At 37.3% G+C, this 20,028-nt stretch overlaps 1 protein-coding gene across 8 annotated transcripts in view; it reads left to right on the top strand.

The window, feature by feature from the left end:
* Nucleotides 1–7,214: 7,214 nt before the first annotated feature.
* Nucleotides 7,215–20,028, top strand: part of gramd1bb (GRAM domain containing 1Bb) — a 108,252-nt gene continuing 95,438 nt past the window's right edge. For 6 of the 8 annotated variants that reach the window (XM_077565654.1, XM_077565653.1, XM_077565651.1 and 3 more), the window contains exon 1: nt 7,216–7,393. The gene's annotated coding sequence lies outside the window, so the exon portion shown is untranslated. Of the gene's footprint in view, nt 7,394–20,028 lie in introns of all 8 variants that reach the window. The other 2 variants (XM_077565648.1, XM_077565662.1) reach the window with 2 other exon arrangements.

Genomic DNA, 20,028 nt, shown 5'->3' with positions numbered 1-20,028 from the left:
GGCATTAATAGTGGCATTATTGTTTTCATTTGACTGTAAATAATCAGATGATGTTACAAGTCTGCTCAGATAGCCGCCAGTTCATCTGCGACCGAGTGACGAGTGGTACCAAAAAGTGGATGGAAGGATTTATAATGAAATACTGTCATTTCCGTATGAAAGTCTGCAACTTTCTGGGTGTTCCGGCATACTGAGTTTCCTTTCCGTTTCCCCTGGCACGCCTCTGGCACACTTGACAATTTAGAGGCTGAATTAATGCCTGCTAATACCATGTCTAGATATTGGCGCAGGTAGTGTAACCGTTTAATTAATAAATATGACAACAGTGTGTATCAAACCCTCTGAATCATTTTAGAAATCAATTCATTTAACACATTATCATTTTTATTACATTTATTTTATTTCACCCCGTGCCTCGTGATGGGGCAGGTGGTTAGGTTTTCCTAGTGGGGTAAAAAGGATGCGACCATTTGGCATGTGGCATTTATTTACTTTATTGTATGTAAGTTTTGCCACTGTATATTTGCTGGCAGAATGTTGCACTATTCACCTAATTTTAAAATGTAGGCTGAAATAGAGCTGTCAAAATTAATCAAATAATCCACAAGTAATCGATTATCAAATTAATTGAAACCTATTTTAATAATCGCGTAATCGCTTAGAGACATTTTTTTTTAATTTACCATATCCTCTGATTTCAGCATATCAGCAGTAATTGTTAACATATTCCTGTAGTCCTTCGTGAAAAGGAGTGATTATCTTCTGTATTTAATCAAAATAAGACATTTGCAAACATCTGTTTTGACTTTGGTAAACAATGACCGAACCAGTAACATGGTACAACATAAATCAATCCTCCACCCCGCCCCCTTTTTAAATCACTTTACGAATATGAAGTACGAAATAAACACCAATCACTGGTTAATAAACAGTAGTCAAGGAAAAAATGCTTTTGTGACACACTTAAATAAAAAAAATGTATGAATATGATTAGTCGATTAATCGATTGAATAATCAATAGATTAATCAATTGATTAATCAATCGAATAATCAATAGATTAATCGATTCTCAAAATATTCAATAGTGAGAGCCCTAGTATTTCAGTAAGGATTGTTTTATGCATGTACAGCATATAATGTTACTTGACATTCTGTTCAGGAGCTGAGCCACCTAAAGTTCAGAGCCTGAAATAGCCCACAGTGGACAGTATATGGGCATCTCCAGCCTCACTGCACAACTCAGGCTCCCTAAGGGTGTCTCCTTAGAAGCTGACCCTGCCAAGGTCTTTGGTTAATGAGCAAATGCAGGGACATTGATTTAGTCTCCTTCTCCTTTTCTATGCAGGCTCAAGATAAACCACAGAGTCTCTTGGGTCGCGGCTCAGCAAAGCCCCACCAGAGTTATTTCCTTAGTTCACACTCAAGTGCCACATTAATTATCCACCAATGAAAAGTAGACTCCAGTCCAATTAGTGAGCATATTGAGTAGAGGCAATGCTGTGCTTGAAAAATCTGCTTATGTGCCACATGGCAAGGCAAGTATAAATTGTTATAAACCAGTCAAATCAGTTTACCAAAGTTAGTACAGTACAGGATGCACTTTGCGAAAGTGCCTGATGATTGTTAACTCTGACCACAGTGTTCCCTTGCAGTTATTACAATTATATTCAGTTGAATGTATAAATAAAACATTGAATTCAATAAAAAAAATAGTGTCACATCCCTTCTGTGTTATTTGCCCCAACATTTTTCTGGTAAGGTATTAGGTAAGGTATACAATAAGTCCTAAATTAGGGACTGTTATGTTGTAAGTGAAATTGTGCATGTTGATGTAAACCCTGTTGTTGTGATGGAGACTTTTGTCCACATGGTGGCACAACAGCATTACTCTTCATCTCCTTTAAGGCTTGCTTTGTTGAAGTAACCTTAAAATGCTCCAATGATTTAATCTTTGAATTTAACTCATTTCATGTTGAAATAACTTATTAGACATACATGTCATATTTCATTTCAAATTTTAGTTCCAAAAAACAACACATTGTTTACTGCTAAAAGAAACACAACTACAGTTTCAACATGAACACACGCACACATTTTATGGCAAATGTTATGGTAGGAAAAAGCACACATTGTAATTATTAAAGTTCTAGCTTGTGTAGCTTACAGTACTTTTAAGATATTCTATTTGACAAATAAACATAGTGTGCGGATAATTCTGTTCTAGCCCATTTATTTAATCGATGTAACGCAGTGGTTAAGTCAAATGACGTTAAATGGAAATGATCTCATCTGGTCATCATGTTAGAACAAAACCCAAATGATGGCGTAGCCTACAGTTTCTTTCAGAAGTATTTGGACAGTGGCATTTTTTTTCTTTTGTAAAAATTATAATATTTAATAATAATTTGACAATTAAATGGAATTTCAAGTCATAAAGAAGTTAAAAACTAAAAATAGGTATTCTACTGTAAAAAAAAACGTGTGACATTGATTTGTATTGGTCATTTTGCTGTCACTACATAGCATAATTGCGTTTGTAAGACAATGCTTATTTTGCTTTTCATATTAAGAGCTAGCTAATTTTTAACATGAAGTAACTTGGGAAATTCTGCACATTTTAAAAACTGTAAAGCATAATTTGACTCCAGTCCCCACAAATATATGCATTGTAAATTGTGTTACACTACAGTGACTCCTTCGCGCAACGTTGAGTGCTTTTATTTTGTTAAGTTCAATACGGATGCACATTGTAAAATGACGTAACTTTACTGGCAACAAACCATACTCGTGTTCTTTTCATATGAACACAGTAATTAATAATAACTTGTAATTAGTAGTTCACAGTTCATCCATCCATCCAAGTTGATATGCCTCTGAGGTTTTGTGGCTAGAATAGTAAGTCATGCCACTTTTTTTTGTGTGTGGACGCATTCACGTGGATTCAAGCAAGCAAAATGTTCTTCGTGGTAACCTTTTAAAAAATCATCTATGCACACGCTTTCAGTGCAAATATCAGCATGTGCTCAATGTCCAAATGCCAAACGTGTCACTAACATTCTCAGTTTGAAAATCCTGTCAGATTCTAAGCAAAAAAAATATGCACACAAAAAATGGCAGAAGCAAGCAATGCTATTAGAATTGGCACTTATTGAATATAAATATAATATTCTTGAAATTGTTCACCACATAGGGGTTCAAAAAATAATCAATGCTAATCTTTTTGTTCTTTTCTTTTCTTCTTTATTGCAATATATGGCTTTCTGAGATGGGACACCATGTCGAAATGTGAAATAATAGGCAAACATACTTGGTATTGCTGAGTATTTTTTTGCTTTCAATCTAATTATCATATTCCAAAATATAAATCTTGAAAAATTATCTCATTATTGTTGCTTTGACCTCATGTATGCGTTGGCGTGAAAGTGAGGCACATTATCATCAGCACTTTAAAGGTTAAATACACAGAGTACATTATAATGAAGCATGTGAGATGACAAGCGGTAGACAACGGTGACCTTCTCTCCCACAAGTGGAGCAGAAAATTATTAATCAGATAATTTGTTAATTATGAGGGTGAACAGGCAGACAAATATATTCAATTTACAGTGGAGCCACTAAATACAAACACAGACCATTTTGTGTTGTGGTCTGATTTGTTTGGATTTTAAAACTAAATATCACGTCCAGATCAATTATATTTGTGCTAATTAGTTACAAAATGTATTGTGAAAACTTCATTTTGAATAGGCAATGGAAAAAAAACCTAATCGATCACAAAATTATTAATTACTAATTAATTAAATTAATTACTTAGCAGTGGTATTGCAACAATGTACATTGTACAACTATTTAAAAAGCATTTTAGTGCTCTGTCCAGAAACACAAGGCGAAGCAAAGTTTCCCAGGTCCAGCAAAAGAAAAGCAGCCCTAAAAAAATCCCACCCCCCCTTTTTTTTTTGGAGTATTGACGTCTTAATGTATAGACTAAGCCCATTGCAAAACTGAAACTCGTTCTTGGGAAAGTATATATTAACATTTCCTTCTTAAAATACATTCTGTCCATCTTGCTGACACATCATAAAATGAAAATCATATTGAAAAGATATAAAGTCCCACTCAAGTATGACATTTTCTTTCATTGAATCCAGCCTTCACACAAGGTATTTAATGTCCGATATCAGCTTCAGTCCAATAATCTGAAGCTTGCAGGTTGTATGCTTTTATTCATCATTCCAATGAGGCAATGAGTATTTGAGCAGAATGTTAATGTGCTTTGAGACTCTTGCCAGTAAAAATGCCAACAGGTGACCTTGAGATAATCCTCAGATTAAAGGGCAGCTGTTTTGCTTATGACTGTTGACGGACTGCGGCCATGAAATTTACCCGCAACCCTAAAATAGCGGCGGTCGTTTAGCAATAACGGAAGCCCAGTTAAAATAACGGATGGATAGATTGACGATACAGTTTGATTCGGCTTGAAATATTTCAAATGACGGAAGGGTGTCCCGACTGTTGACGATTAGCGAATGACAGAGGTTCAAAATTCATTAACTCATTCACTGCCATTGACGGACGGCTATAGACGTCAAAAATTCATTTGAACTATTTCTATTAGTTTAAAATTTTGTTTCCACTTTTGCTAACAAGAGTATGAAAACCTTTTTTTTTTTTATTGTACATTCAGAACAGATATACAATTTGTGATTAATCGTTAGTTAACTAGTGAAGTCATGTGATTGATTACAATTAAAAAAAAATTTAATCGCCTGACGCCCCTAATTTTAAAAAAAAATATTAAAAATGAGGGGCGGCAGACGTTGTAATTTGTAATCGTAATTAATCGCATGACTTCAATAGTTGACTCACGATTAATCACAAATTTTTATATCTGTTATAAAATGTACAATACAAAATGTTTTCATAAAAAATTAAATGAAAAAAAAAGTTAAACTAATATAATTTTTGACGTCTATAGTCGTCAATGGCAGTGAATGAGTTAATGTGCCCACCTCTGGATACAACAGTGTTTAATCTAATAGCCATTATAGTAAACGTCAGATTTAAATTACAACAATTCAACATCCAACGTGAATGTAACGGCTTGTTAATTGAACATTTAAGTGTTGAACTTCATTTAAAAAAAAAAAAGTGCTCTCAGTCAACCTGTTATTAAGCTGCCAGGTGGACTCTAACCAATGGCTCAGGTCACTGCATGACTATTTTTATCTACAAGACAACTCCACCGCTCGCTCATCGGCTCCCTCCTGCTGTTATCCCCTTAAAGAGTGGAAATTTTCTGCACGGAGCGAAAAGTGAAGCCAGTGGAGATGTGGAGGGGGAGTGAAAGGGAGGGTGTGAGTGGTGTACTTTTAGGGGAGATTTCCTCGTTCTATGCTTATGCATCACAACTGAGCAGCTCAAAATAGCACATCCTTACAGTGCATCCAATCCGATCTTGCACACACACCAGCTCCGGACGTATAGGCTAATGTATCACATTTTGGTGCCAGCACAGGGAATTCTTCTTTCATAAAAGATGAGTCATAACATCTGCTTTGTTTGAGGTGAGCCATCTCACAATACCTCCACACGCATTGAGAATCTAATTGCACAGGAAATGCAAAACATTCTTCATCTATCCTTCCTTCCTTTCCTCAGTCTTTCCTTTGGTCTCTTGAGGTGTCCCTAATTTTTTGGAATTTAGATGTTTCTGGGGTTGGTGGCTCCTCCACGTTGAGAGGAACCAGTTGAGGTGGCTCGGGCATCTGGTTCGGATGCCTCCTGGACGCCTCCCTGGGGAGGTGTTCCGGGCATGTCCTACCGGCAGGAGGCCCCGGGGACGACCCAGGACACGCTGGAGAGACTATGTCTCTCGGCTGTCCTGGGAACGCCTTGGGGTCCCGTCGGATGAGCTGGCTGAAGTGGCTGGGGAGAGGGAAGTCTGGGCTTCCCTGCTAAAGCTGCTGCCCCCGCGACCCGACCCCGGATAAGCGGAAGAAGACGGACGGACGGACGGGGTTGGTGAAAGATTCTGGTTGGTAACCCGGTGGGTAGTAGGTGATGTCTGGTCGGTGCTGGATTTCACTTTTCTTTCTTTTCTTTGATCCTTCCTCGGGTCTCCTGACAACCTCATGACTAGTTGGATTCCGAAGTGTTCGGTTTAGATGAACGGTGTGGGATTTTTAACTCATTGACTGCCATTGACTGCTATAGACGTCAAAAATTAATTTGAACTATTTCTATTAGTTTTTTTTCCACTTTTGTTAACAAGAGTATGAAAACCTAGAATTTTTCTTATTGTTCATTTAGAACAAATATAAAATTTGTGATCAATCGTGAGTTAACTAGTGAAGTAATGTGATTCAACTGCGATAAAAAATTTTTTATAATCTTTTATTTTTTTAAATCACGTCAGGCGATACATTTTTTTTTAATTATAATTAATTGCATGACTTTAATAGTTAACTCACGATTAATCACACATTTTATATCTGTTCTAAATGTACAAAAAAAAATCTAGATTTTCATACTCTTGTTAAGAAAAGTGGGAAAAAAATGTTAAACTAATAGAAATAGTTCAAATGAATTTTTTGACTTCTCCAGCCGTCAATGGCAGTGAATGAGTTAATAGGTTTTAGGTTGAATTAATGAGCACACACTCACACGCACGCACATACGCACACACACGCCCGCACATGCAACATACTCACGCACATACAAAAAAAAGAAAAAAAGAGAAAAAAAAGAGAGAGAGCAATGATGATGACATGTCGAATCGGTAAGATTACCGAATGAATAATACTGAGCTCTCTCTCCAAAAAAGAACCAAAAAAAAAGGAAATGCAAAACATGAAATAAAGCTCTGTTCAAATTGTATGCAATTTTTAACCATCCCAAATTTCCAGGCATCCATTTTAACCCGAACACGTGTTCCAGTGTACAAGAGGATTGTAGATAACTGAGCTAACAGGAGTGTTTTTGTCTGCCTTTTGCTATTTGCATATGATTGTGTGTGTGTACAGCACAGTGCGCTGCTCTGTGGTTGCCTCAGTGAATGCACGCCTATGAGTGAGTGAGTCAGTCCAAAGTGGAGCAGGATGAGGAAGTAGAGGGAGAGAGGGAGCTGAGAAAGGAGGCTGGAGACGAATGGTGAGGGGAGGGGGGGTGGGGGGGGTGATTGTGCATGGGCAGCAACGGGAGCAGGAGGAGGTTGTGATTCCTCACGGAGAGCATCCTTCTGTCTCGTCTCCAGCCTGAACGAGGAAACCCTCAGCTGGAAGTACACTTCTCTCCTCTCATGTAAAGGGACGGAGGAAGAAGAGGTAGCCTGACTTCCTTTTGTAAACCTGCTTGACAGATGGCAGTATGATCTTTGACTCCACTCCACAGCAAGGTAACATATCACGCCGCCTCCCGTTGACAGCTTTTTAATAACAATACAAAGCTGCATGTCGCATACATTTTGTCCTGCTTGCATGTGCTTGAGCGAATGAGCCAATAAGCCAAATGTGACGCTTTCATTCAATGTTTAGGCAGTGTCAGGAAGGGATGCGATAGCTCGGAAGTACTTTGACCCCATCACCACCTCATCAGCACCTAAACTGAGTGCACTTATTTGACTTGTCGGGAGGCTTGAGATAAAGGTGCTCGTAAGCAGTCAGGTATTCTGAGGTAAAGATGAAGGGTGCAGTGTTTCTCACCTGCCAACAGCCATAAATAAAGTCAGTGGTGTTTTCCTCTGCAGTGCATTAACCAACAGTTGGCACTTGGAGAAAAATAATGGAGGGTCTACTTTTATAAATGTGATTTGCCTTGAAAGAAGAATGAACCCCCCCTACTTTGTGCTCTGTTAGTAACTGAGGATTAGCATCAGGTGACTTGGATACAGGCCATCCTTTCTTTTGATAAAAGTCTCCACACAATGTTCTAGCTTCTCCCAAACATCGGACACGGTTGGACGCATATTGTTTGATTTCCTTAAGAAAATACAAATCGGACAGTTTTTTCAATCTAGGGAAGTTTGCTCCCAAAACAATACAGCGTGTCCTCAGACATGCACACGCACACATACTTATCATGATCCTCATAACAAAGCTTCAATCAGAATGTTGATTTGACCTGATTAACAAGTCAGCATTTTAATCGGAGGGAGGAAAGGTGTTTCTGAAGCGATTTCCCACCTTTAGGTTGCAACATATGTTATTAGTTCTACTGTACAGTAGTGATGACATGATAGCGAAAATATTGCGACATTGTGATATTAAACCCTGGAGAACCCATGGGGTCAAATTTGGCCCCTATAAATTCTGCTACTCAAATAACAAAGACCTTTTTTTTTTTTTTTTTTTACAAATTTAACTTCATAAGTCCAGAGTGCCACTTCTGACCCCTGCATGGGGCCATCTAGTGGATGAATATTGCACTTACATGAGCCAGAGTGGTGGTGACAAGATGGCTGGCAACATGCTGTTTTGTTGAGCTGGAAATCAATCCAAAAAAAAACATCAGCAAACCATCAGATGGTAAAATTGTGTTGTTTTTTTTTGTTAATCTATTTCATATCATGTTGCAGAATGCCTAGGAGTATGTTATATATATATATATTGATAAATTAGCAACTCTGAGCTAGTTTAAAAAAAAGGGTTAAAATTGAAAAAAACATATTTTGGTGTTCAGTGAACTTATAGCAGTCATTTAATGTATAAGTCATAATTTTCCAAAGAAGAAAAGGGTTCTTGGGTTCTCCGGGGTTAAAATTGCCACGATATCATCATTGTCATGTCACGACATTTAAAGCAGCACATCTATTTAAAAAAAAGATTGTATTCCATTTGTGCAGTTCCAGCACCTTCTGGTGGTTATCTTATTAGTGTAATTTAATTTAAATCAGGCATGTTTTTGGCCACCTAAGACCTGCGCTAATGGCCTGATGAAGGGAAAGTAACACGTTGGTGTTCCTCCACAAATTGGCTGGATTCACAATGTGCGTCTCAAGTCACGTGTTATTAGACATTGAGTTTAATGTTACCTGTATTATTTGAACTATGTATGACCTCATTTAATTGGCATTTCATAGACATTTACATGCAACTGTTCAAATTTATTTTAAGTGTTTTGTTCTAGAAACCACACGCACACAAGCAAATTAAATAGTCGAAAGAGAAAAGCTGGTCTGATTATTGTTCACATGGACAAAACTATGTTCTAACCATGCAGACAAACTGCGGTGGTTATCACTACCGTAAATCAGTAATGCCAGCAAATATATACAATATAGTTTTTTTTTTCAATATGAGCTTTTTTTAACAATAGACCTATCATGAGTTTTCTACAGCCTTTAATATTTAATATTGCCAACCTCCCCATAATATTGTGATAAATATCGTATAATGAGGTTACGTTTGCTTTATTGAACCAATGCACATACAGTAGAAAAAAAAAGTCATATGGTGGAAATCCGTTAGACATTTAGGCGGAAGTTCCGCCTCTGCATCCTTGATCATCAAATCACATATGAAAGAGCATTTAAGTGTTGTTGTTTGGGTACTACTAAATGTTGTTGTGCAGCGTATCTCTCGGTTTAGACTGCTGTTGGTAATTCGCAGATGACTAAGAAGACGAAGGGCTTCGCCACTCTGGAAGTGGTCACGGCCGACTTCAATTATGGCCAGTCGAAGCGGCTCCCTATAAACGCGGAACACTAGTTATGCACTTGGAGTTTTGAGACTGCCCCCCCCCCCCCCCCACGCCCGATCGTTCATGTGCACCTTGCAAAGCTGTGCCTCCCAGTAAGATGATTTCTAAATAAATTCACAAATAAGTCAAATACACTGATTCAGAGGATTTGATGCCTGCTGTTAACATATTTCAATTCAATTCAAAAAATATTTTTATTCATCTAAAAAAGAAAGAAAATAGAAAATAAAAGAATATTCAGTGTTGAATGAAAAGAAGCAGAAATAAGTCGTTTTGTCTCTGCCCCATTTCTCCCCAGAGTTCAGTTACAAGGTAAAGTAATTAAAAAAAAAACTAACAAAAACCTAAATAAAATTGTGATAGCCAGTCTCTGTACTCGCTTTATAATTTGATTTTTGACATTCGTAACAACAAAAATGACAATGGCATAATTTTCCAACTTAATCTTGTTCACATTTCTTTAATAAAATGGATTTATTCATTCTTTTAAATGTAATTTTTGAATTGGATTCTTTGATTTCTTTATTAAGTTTGTTCCATAAGCTGATTCCTATTTAGAAATCAAATAATTCATGTATAGACCAGGTGTTGTGTGGGGTGCTGACCAGTGTGCCATGGCCCACTAGGGTAGCATTAATGGAGGAATGATCCAATTTCACTTAATTATTTAAGAAAATGTATATTTATTAATTACAAATATACCTTTGTTCGTCTATCTATTCCAGCTAAATATAGTGACATCCAGAAAAATTTAATCCTCCTCCTTGAGGTAGCAGAAAATGTAATAAAACCGTGTGTCCATGCAAGTTGATATATATATATATATATATATATATATATATATATATATATATTTGTAAATTGAGTATTGGATAAATTAAGTATTAATTTTAGTATTCATTTTTTCTTTTCTTTTCTTTTTTTGGGTGTGCTATGAGATTTCACTTTTCTAAAATGGGTGCCTTGCCTAAATAAAAGTTGAAAACCACTGACATATTCAATTGTGCAAGTGGTCATAATATTGTCTGGTCAGTATATATTATTATGTAATCATCATAAACATTTTTTTTTAATATGTGTTTTGTGGAAAACACTACTTCACCTTTATATTTTTATGCAGGATCGTGAGTGATCGGCGGTAACAATGAATACACGGAAACTGATTTACTGTGCTAGAATAATTGTGCCTTTTATTCCCCGCAAACAGTGATCAACACCTGAACTTTGCTAGAATAATCGTACGTTTTATTCCCTGCAAACAGTAATCAACACCTGAACTTTGCTAGAATAATCGTACGCTTTATTCCCCGCAAACAGTAATCAACACCTGTGCTGTGCTAGAATAATTGTACCTTTTATTCCCCGCAAACAACAATAAATAGAGCTCACTTTGCTAGAATAATGGTGCCTTTTATTTCCCGCAAACAGCAATCAACACACTTCAACGGTAAGCAGCATAATATGATCATCATCAGCGCTTACCTTGACACTCGACCGGAGAGGCCACGGTCCGGGTAGAACGAGCTGCAAAACGGCTGGGCGATCGTACTTATCCCACAGCTGACTCTGACCGGACTGTGTGCCACTCCGTCTTTTATTCGTTAATGTGAGAAACCGGGCTAGCCAAGCCCTCTCTCAGACACTTTCGAAAACATGTTTTGCGAAGCAGGGAAGGCTGTAGTATAAATAAGGAAGAGTTCTCAGGCTGATTCCGCCCTTTATTTACAAATTGTTGGGCGCTTGGATTCGTACAACAGTTCAGGACAACAACATATCCTTATATAAGAGGTTACATGAGGACATATCAAACCATGGTTATTTTTTTATCTTCATATGTAATATTATTATTATCATTATTTATTTATTTGTGGAACAATATAAATATTATCATTATCTTGATACAATTACCATGTGAACAAGATATCTTTTTTCTCGTATGCCTAAAAGAGTCAAACTGTGAGTATGTGCTAATTTGTCATCTTGTCTTTCCTCACATTGGGTTCCATAATGTTTAATAGAGCCGAACACTCCAGCTGCCTGTTCGAAGTAGATCCCTTTAGTAATCTCTCTGTTAATAAACAACCTTTATTAACATTCCTGCACTAATCGCCTGCATGCCCACCCCCTCATAAAAATAAAAGGCTACAAAAGCTTAGCGTACTTGGCATACTTTACTGGTATTAGAAGGTGTTAATGGAAGCCGCATTGACCCAGTTTTGTGTTCAGACCTAGAGATTTGCTTTAGTCATAAATTTCATTATGACTCAACAGTCCCTGACATATTGGCATGAATTCAGATATAAAATATAGAGTTGATTCTTTCCAAGTATTAAGAAGTTATATTTTATATCAACATGCATGGGTCTTTTTCTGATCGATCCTTTAATTTGGTGCAAATGCAAGCAGTACTCCCTTTGCTCTGGCACTGGAGTTTACTTTGCTTCTGGGAAATGTGTAAACAACTAGCAAGTGTGATGCATAATTAGTTTCTGTCATCATGAACTTTGAATGAAAGTAAATTGTGATTATTAAGAGCCATTACACAGCTATTACACATGTATAATGTACGGTGCTCATTTAGTCACCTCCAGCTCTTGGCTTTTTGAATGTGTGCCAGGGAGAGCTATAGAATAACATAACATAATAACATTAAACTGGCCAGATGCTGCTGCTTCAAGGGGAAGTGCAGCAGATGTTCATGCATGCTGAAGGCCATAATTGCAACTTGTTTCGTTAACTGGACAGGTTACATGTGCCCCATAATTACTCACCACGTTCTGCTGTGTGGTTTACCTCTATTAATACAAAAGAGTTATTTAGTACTCGATTTAAAAAAAAAATAGCTTGAATTTCTCCCAAAAAATTGATGCAAAAATGTGGGACGGTTCATTAAATGTAAGGCAAATACCAGACTGCCCCCAAATAGTTGCATTTTGCTCCTAAAAATTGAGACAATGTAAGTACTTGCACATGTATGACTACAACCAATACATTTGCTGAATTATTTATTTTTTATTCTGTCTCTTGAATATTTCTTATGTGGTTGATAAACATCTGCTTCACGCTTCAGTAGTATAATGCAAATAAGCGGGGAGTGAATATTTACTTTGCAAATTGGCTTACAGTGTGAAGCCATACATGTTTTACTTCTGTCCCAAAAATTTCAGGATAGAGGCCACTGTGCTCCTAGTTAATAAAATAAAATAAAATAAAATAAAAATAAAATCATCATCATCATAATAATCATAATAATAATCATAAAAATAATCTGGAACCCTGACGCCAGAGACGTCCTATTATTTATTTATGAATACATTTCAACTAGTCTTCTTTTTATCTTTTTAGCCCCCTGGCCCCCAAAATGTCTGTGGCCGTCTTTGACTGTATTTATGTTCCCAGTGCATGTCCGGCACGAGGTGTGGTCTAAATCTGCACATGAGCGGGCTAGATTAAGTGTTGGTATTTTCGCAGACCTGTGCAAGCTATGAGTAGCACTTTTTTTTTTTCAACATGTCCTCCAACAATAACGACCATATTGGTCGTTTTACCATGCAACAAAATACGATCAAGTGTTACGTATTGTAGTTTAGCGACCTGTATCGGCCATGTTGTAGCATGTTAAATAGCGAAAAAAATTAATGGGAAACGAACTTGGGTCGTCTGGTCAGAAGACAAACGTTTATCTCACCGAGCCAAAAGCCTGGTAATGAGATTCGTGTTTTTGTTTACATGTATGTCAATTCGCCGTCACGGACTAATGGGTTAGGATGATGCTTCAGTGAGGTTATACAGTATACTTAAGCAATCACTGGCCAAATACCTCAGTCAGATAAACACTTGTCTTTGGACCAGACGGACCGGGTTCGAATCTTGCTTTTGGATTTTTGCACTATTTAACATGCCTGATAGAGGTCGCTAAACTAAAATACGTAACACTTATGGTCGTAATTTGGCACCTTTTCAAAACGACCTATTTTTTTCCTTTTAAAGGGAGTTTTCCCTGGTGACTCCCAATCCCTTACTTCCATGGTACTAATCTTAGTGTGAGGTCATCTTCATCAACACAATGTGTGTACAACATGAAAACATCCATCCATTTTCTTAACCGCTTGTCCTCACAAGGGTCACCGGGGGCGCTGCAACCTATCCCAACTCGCTACGGGCAGTAGGCGGGGTACACCCTGAACAGGCTGCCAGCCAATCGCAGGACACACAGAGACAAACAACCATCCACACCTATGGACAATTTGGAGTGTTCAATTAACCTGCCATGCATGTTTTTGGAATGTAGGAGGAAACCGGAGTACCCGGAGAAAACCCACGCAAGCACGGGGAGAACATGCAAACTCCATCCAGGAAGGCCGAAACCTGGACTCGATCTCACATCATCCACCGTGCCAACCTGATCATAAACAATAAAACGAAAAATAGGGGTGAGGGTAGCGGCAAGACCAACAAAAACAATTACTAAAGACTTTTGCTTTAATCTTATCATTCTTGTTTTCCCAGCTGTTTCTGACACACCCTACATTTTTTTCATCTTTCGTATTTCATTGCATTTGTTGGTGCGGCAACCAAAAGCAGGTGCGTGCTGACTGGAGAAATTTAAAAATAAACACTTGGTTGATAGTTTATTGTAGACTACATGAAAATCCACAGTGAAAGCAAATTCTTTCAAAAACAGGAGGCAAGCTTTTTGAGCAAGGCTGCATCTGTGCGTGACATCAATCATGACTGACAGACCCACTTTCACGCTTCCCTAAACTTTTGTTATGTTACAAAAAGCCTCATTTGCATGGACAGTTAAATTGATCAATTCAGAAGAAAACACAAAATATATGAAAATCTTGTTTTTACTACACGTGTTTGAAACACTTATCAGAAGGGTGCAGATATGTTGGATAAATTGAAAGCTTTATGGACAGCTTTAAATACATTTTTCAAAAGCCAACAATAACTACGGGTAGTAAATGCTGCAAGTAACTCACATGATGAATGGCTTCCGTCTCGCTTCTCAACTAACTTTGTCCTTGACGTCTTGTTTGTTTATCAACCATTAATCAATCGCGCAGTTTGTTCAATTTAACGAATGGTTCTATAATAACAGAACCAAAAGATTCAGAAAAACTCAACAGAGCACATTCATTGCAGTCAAAACACAATCCTTTCTCCACCTGTGACTTCCTTTGAGAGAAATGTAATCTCTTTTTTCCTAGGCTGCATATGGAAAGCCTCAGCACAATAATTAACTACCTGTAGCTGTTTGAACGCTGATTTGTTTTTCCTAACTGGGAAGGAGCCTGATGGGAACCCCTCTTAGCACCCAATCTGTATAAGCCTTATTAATTGCAATTGTAATTAGAATGGACTTCATTCGGTGCATATACAGAGAGCAGATCCTGCTTCTTAATTATTGTAATTGATATCATAAAGGCAAGTAAAGCAAGGACAAGTTGTGAAGGTCAGACACTTGAGAGACTCATTTATTATCGTAAAGTACAGACACTGACTGCACATTGAGGGTTAAATTTTTGATGCCATAAATAGCAAGCAATTAATTACTTTGTTGTTCTTTATTGCCTGACATCTTGCTGAGGTTGTTTTCTGTCTGAATACTTGTAATGAATGCGCAGTGGATTGTGGTGTCAATAACTTGGTATAAATCTTTGCTTCATTTTGCTTTGATCCATGCTCTCGCTGCTCGTGTCATTTAGAGAGTTATTTGTTCTTAAAGTTTGTTATAAGGTCGGAATTGCTGTCATATATTCAAGTTTTACACATTCGATATGTGACTTCCAACCCAATTATTAAAGGATATTTTTAACATTGTGCAGACAGCAGCTTGTCTCTCTGTGTATGCGACTCTGGAGACAAACGAATAAAAGTTTAACATATTCAGCAACATTTTCAGCATAAATTGAAATCCCTCCCAAAAATCCACAAAATGATTTATTCACCGGGTGACAGAGTCGTCAAATGAAGAGCTGATTGCGCCCTTTTAGGGAAGCACTTCTAAAACCTCAGACAGACATATTAATTCATACAGTTTAAATCTTAGGGGTGGAACTACTGATCAACGGACGAAAGAAAAAAAGCATAATTCACTAAACATTGGACTGTTCTCCCACTAAGAAGGGATGTGAGCTGTGTTTAGACCGTTATGAGGCAGAGTTCATCATAACGTACAGACAGTCTTGGTAAAGTTGATTTTCCATACAAACTAAAACCAAAATCTACATTAGTCTATGATTAAAAACAGTATAAAGTGCCAATATAATCATAATCACAAATCCCACATAATACTTCCGACTTGCTTCAAAAATTCACACCTATTGGGGTGTATACTTTTGGCAGATTGCAGTTCAGGTGTTATTTTTATTCATTTCATTTATTCATTCATTTCAACTCCAACTAATACTTTGTAATTTTCACATAATCTATCTTTCAATTTCCTTCATAAGCATTCAATTTAGCATTTAGCTGTTAGCATTCAGCTGTTAGCATTCAGCTTTTAGCATTCCCACGCAATTTCTACAGAAATTGCACTTAGTCTAGTTTTAATGTGCAAATCTAACTTTGTTACAGTTTTGCCAGACTATTTACATCCAAAAAACAAACACAATTAGTTTAGGAGGTGAACTTGAAACTTTGACTTAAGGCAGATTAAATATAGAAGCGAGCAAATGTCTTGTCGTTGCTGTGGAAACTGAGCTGTCACTTTGAACTGTTCTTTCGTGACCTCAAATCTTTGTTGGCAAATCCTATACCAATGTGTCTCTCCATGAATTAGTAAAGGGGTGTAGGAAGCAGAAAATAACATCCGCACATTATTTATCATCCAGCCTGGCGGAATAGAGTTGCATCTTAAAGTAAATGGCAGATGACGAGGATGTGACTTTTTTCAAACTGCATCAACATCTTCTATTTGTCACACATTCTATGTCCATTTTCTTGACATTTCCAGTTTCTTTTCCACCTTTTCTGAAAGTGATTCAATGAAGTGAAAATGTAATCTGGTTTGTTTACCGGAACACTCGCGGCATAGCGTTTGCTTTATTGTTTGAAACTGCTAGATCTGATTCAGCGAGGGGTTTGTCAAACTTAGAGCAGACCATAGGTGTATTTAGTCCTTTTTTAGGGGCGCTTGAGTACCTGTAAATATATGAAAATAATAACCAGTGACCAGTGGGTGCTGATGGTGCTCCGACATTCTCTACAGCCAGCTACAGAATTGGACCATCAACTCGGTTTTTGTTCATGGAATCATGCAGCAGTTCGCAGAGAATATGAAATAAAGGAAAACCTTGTATTTCTTCTTGTTTTACCTGGAAACCAAAGCTTGCGTTTTTCTGTTTTTGCTTAGAGATTCCTTCCCTACTGTGTGGAGAACACAGCAGCAATGTTATATCCAAGGCCATGAAACATTGCACACTGGGCCCAGGAGAGCCTTGGGCAATAGCTACAGAGATGAGATAGAACTTAAATGTATGGTGTACTGTAAGTCCTTTACAGTGTATTTAATCATCGAGTAGTGCTATATTGCAAGAAAGTAAGGCATGATGCTATTAAATGATGATGACAAATGGATCGATATTGTATTCATTCTTTGAGGAAAATTAAATTTTTTACATCAGCAGTACGAATACACTACATACACATATTAACCCTATGCAGCCAAACGTATAATGTTAAATAAAAAAAATTTAAGCCCTCTAATTCATGAGTATAATATATTTTTTCCCATTAAAACCCTGACGTGTATGATTGGACACATGCATTGCACGGATAATCCATTAGAGGGCAGTATCACCCAGCTGATGGCTTTTCTAGCTGCCTTGCAAGGTCGCCCCAATTAAGAAAGGAGAGACACCTGGACTTATTAATAGTAGGAAATGTTCTTTCTGATTTTTGGAAATACTAATATGTTCGATATTATTTACTTTATTATTATATTTTTGACAGTTATAAATGTACGGATTTAAAGCATTGTGACCGGATGCATCAATCATGCATGTGGAAGTTGATTTAAAAAAAAAAAACAACAATGCTTGTTTGTTCATAATGACCAATAACTACTCTACAAGGAGTCCTCGAGTTACATCGTACGCAACCTACGTCGTTTCGACTTTACGCCGCCCGTGCCTCATCCGTAGCACCTTCTTTTTTGTTAAATTCCCGCAGTAATGACGCCATTTTAAAGTTACTTAAAGTTGTGTTGTTGTTACCTCCCTCAACGGACGTTATCAGGCGCGTCACATTTCTGCGTCAGCAATGAATGTCCATGCGGAAACACAAAATATTGGTTCCGGCTCTTCCGTGTCGCCCAAATATGTTTTTTAAATTACTGTACAAACTATCTTGATGTAAATATCGACTTTAACAGGGAAATCTGACTTAAATCGAAATTTGGGTTACATCGCCAGCATAGGTAACTTGAGGACTCTCTGTATTTATAAAGAATCCGAATTTTCTCTCATTTGTTTCATGGTTCGGGCTTTTTAAATATAAGCAGTATAATAGGAACAACCAACAAAATAAAAAGTAAATAATAAAGACTAAATACTTGTTTGCCCCATATTTATAATGACATGGTACACACACAGTTCAGATGATGAAAATAGTAATTTAGTCATTGAAAAGTGATCACTGAGAAATTGGGGTCAGTCTTTATGATCTTGTTGTAAAGTGTGTGACCCTTTCATGTGAGCTAATGAATAACTGAGATGGGATTTTATAAGCAGCACATTTGGCAGCAATGTGATGCCTTTGAATGGCAGACATAGTTACTGAGTGTGTGCCATGAATTACTCTCAGTGACTGCACATTACAACCACACCATCTACCCGGAATTCCTCTCCCTGACAGTAGATGCTTGTTGTAACTGCACTCTTATCACACATTAGCTACTGTACATTAATTAGCTTAGCGTAAAACAAATGGGTAAACATGAGCAAAAGTCAACAATCCCATTCTTATTATGATGTAAGGATAAGCTGCAGTGGTTTTAATCACATCTCCAGCAACTGTAAAATTCCATTTTTAACATGTCTGTATTAATGAATGACTTGAAATCGTTCCCTTAATGGAGCTCACATACATCGTTTCAATGTCCTCCATGTGCAAGTTATGTTTTTGCCTGTCAAACGGGCCCATCAATTAAAAATGTGTGGTATTAAGGCTTTTTCAAGGTTAAGTGTGATTTGGTCTTGGAGGTTGTCATCAAGCAGTAGTAATTTCCACATTTTCTAAATGTCCAGTCTAAATGGCCCGATGTCTCTGAGTGGGGTCTGAAAGAACAAAGCCTGCTCCAAAGTCGTTTCATTTTGTATTTTATTTTATTTAATCTCATTTTTATTCTGGACACATGGCATAACTCCACTCTAAAAGCTTTACAGTTGCCATGCCTGCTCTGCATGTGGACTGCACCTGACATGTGGTAACGTGATTCATAGAAAAAGTACTAGCTTGAGTTGCGAGGCATTTATTTATTCTCATGAATGACCCACACTGTAATTTATTGGGTAGGCCTAACTGCAGTCCAATGATAGAGGAAGTGTAGTATTTGTCTGTGAGTAAGTTGAGGTTGTTGTCATTATGAGAAAGCGTGCCCCTCAATAGACTGATGCCTCTCACTAACCATGCTAAATATGCTAATTGCGTAGCATGAGGCAATCAGAAGTGGTTGGTGAGACCTCAGATGATTGAAAAGGAGCTGAAGCTGTGCATACATAAATCAACATAAAATAGTATGTTAATTGCAAAAAGAGGAAACATAGTGTTGATATAAGTTTTGATTTAAAAAATAAACAAAAAACACAGTAAGTAAGGCAGGAGGAGAATTTATTGAATGGTTTAAACAAGTTCATTCTTCCTATGTGAGCCAAATATTGCCAGTAAAAAACTGTTTTATTGCCAAATAATTCTGGTTTGACTGGAAAGTTTCTGTGCCACTTCTCCATCAATGGTGACATTGTCTGAATTTTGTATAGAAATGAAGAAGTGGCATTCATAAAAAGCCACACTCAGTGGGTGTACAAAGTCGCAATTACTCACTTCAGCACGCAATGGCAGACAGGCCTCCCACATTGTTTGTCTGTGAACTTTAACCCTTCGTGCTCACAGATGCTGAAAAGGTCAGGCATAGTGGCTGTCAGACCTTGCTTGTGTGCTAGCCATCTCTGTTTAAATATACAAATTGTTGTGCAACAGTTTAATATGCTACAATAACATGACAAACATATAAGTATAATACACATTTTTATGCACACACACACGCACATGAACAGACTCACGCACACACGTTTGCTACCACAACAGAAAGAAAAAGGTCAA

The sequence above is a fragment of the Vanacampus margaritifer genome, chromosome 5, assembly GCF_051991255.1.
Source record: "Vanacampus margaritifer isolate UIUO_Vmar chromosome 5, RoL_Vmar_1.0, whole genome shotgun sequence".
Taxonomy (NCBI): domain Eukaryota; kingdom Metazoa; phylum Chordata; class Actinopteri; order Syngnathiformes; family Syngnathidae; genus Vanacampus; species Vanacampus margaritifer.
This window is presented reverse-complemented; position numbering and strand designations above follow the sequence as displayed.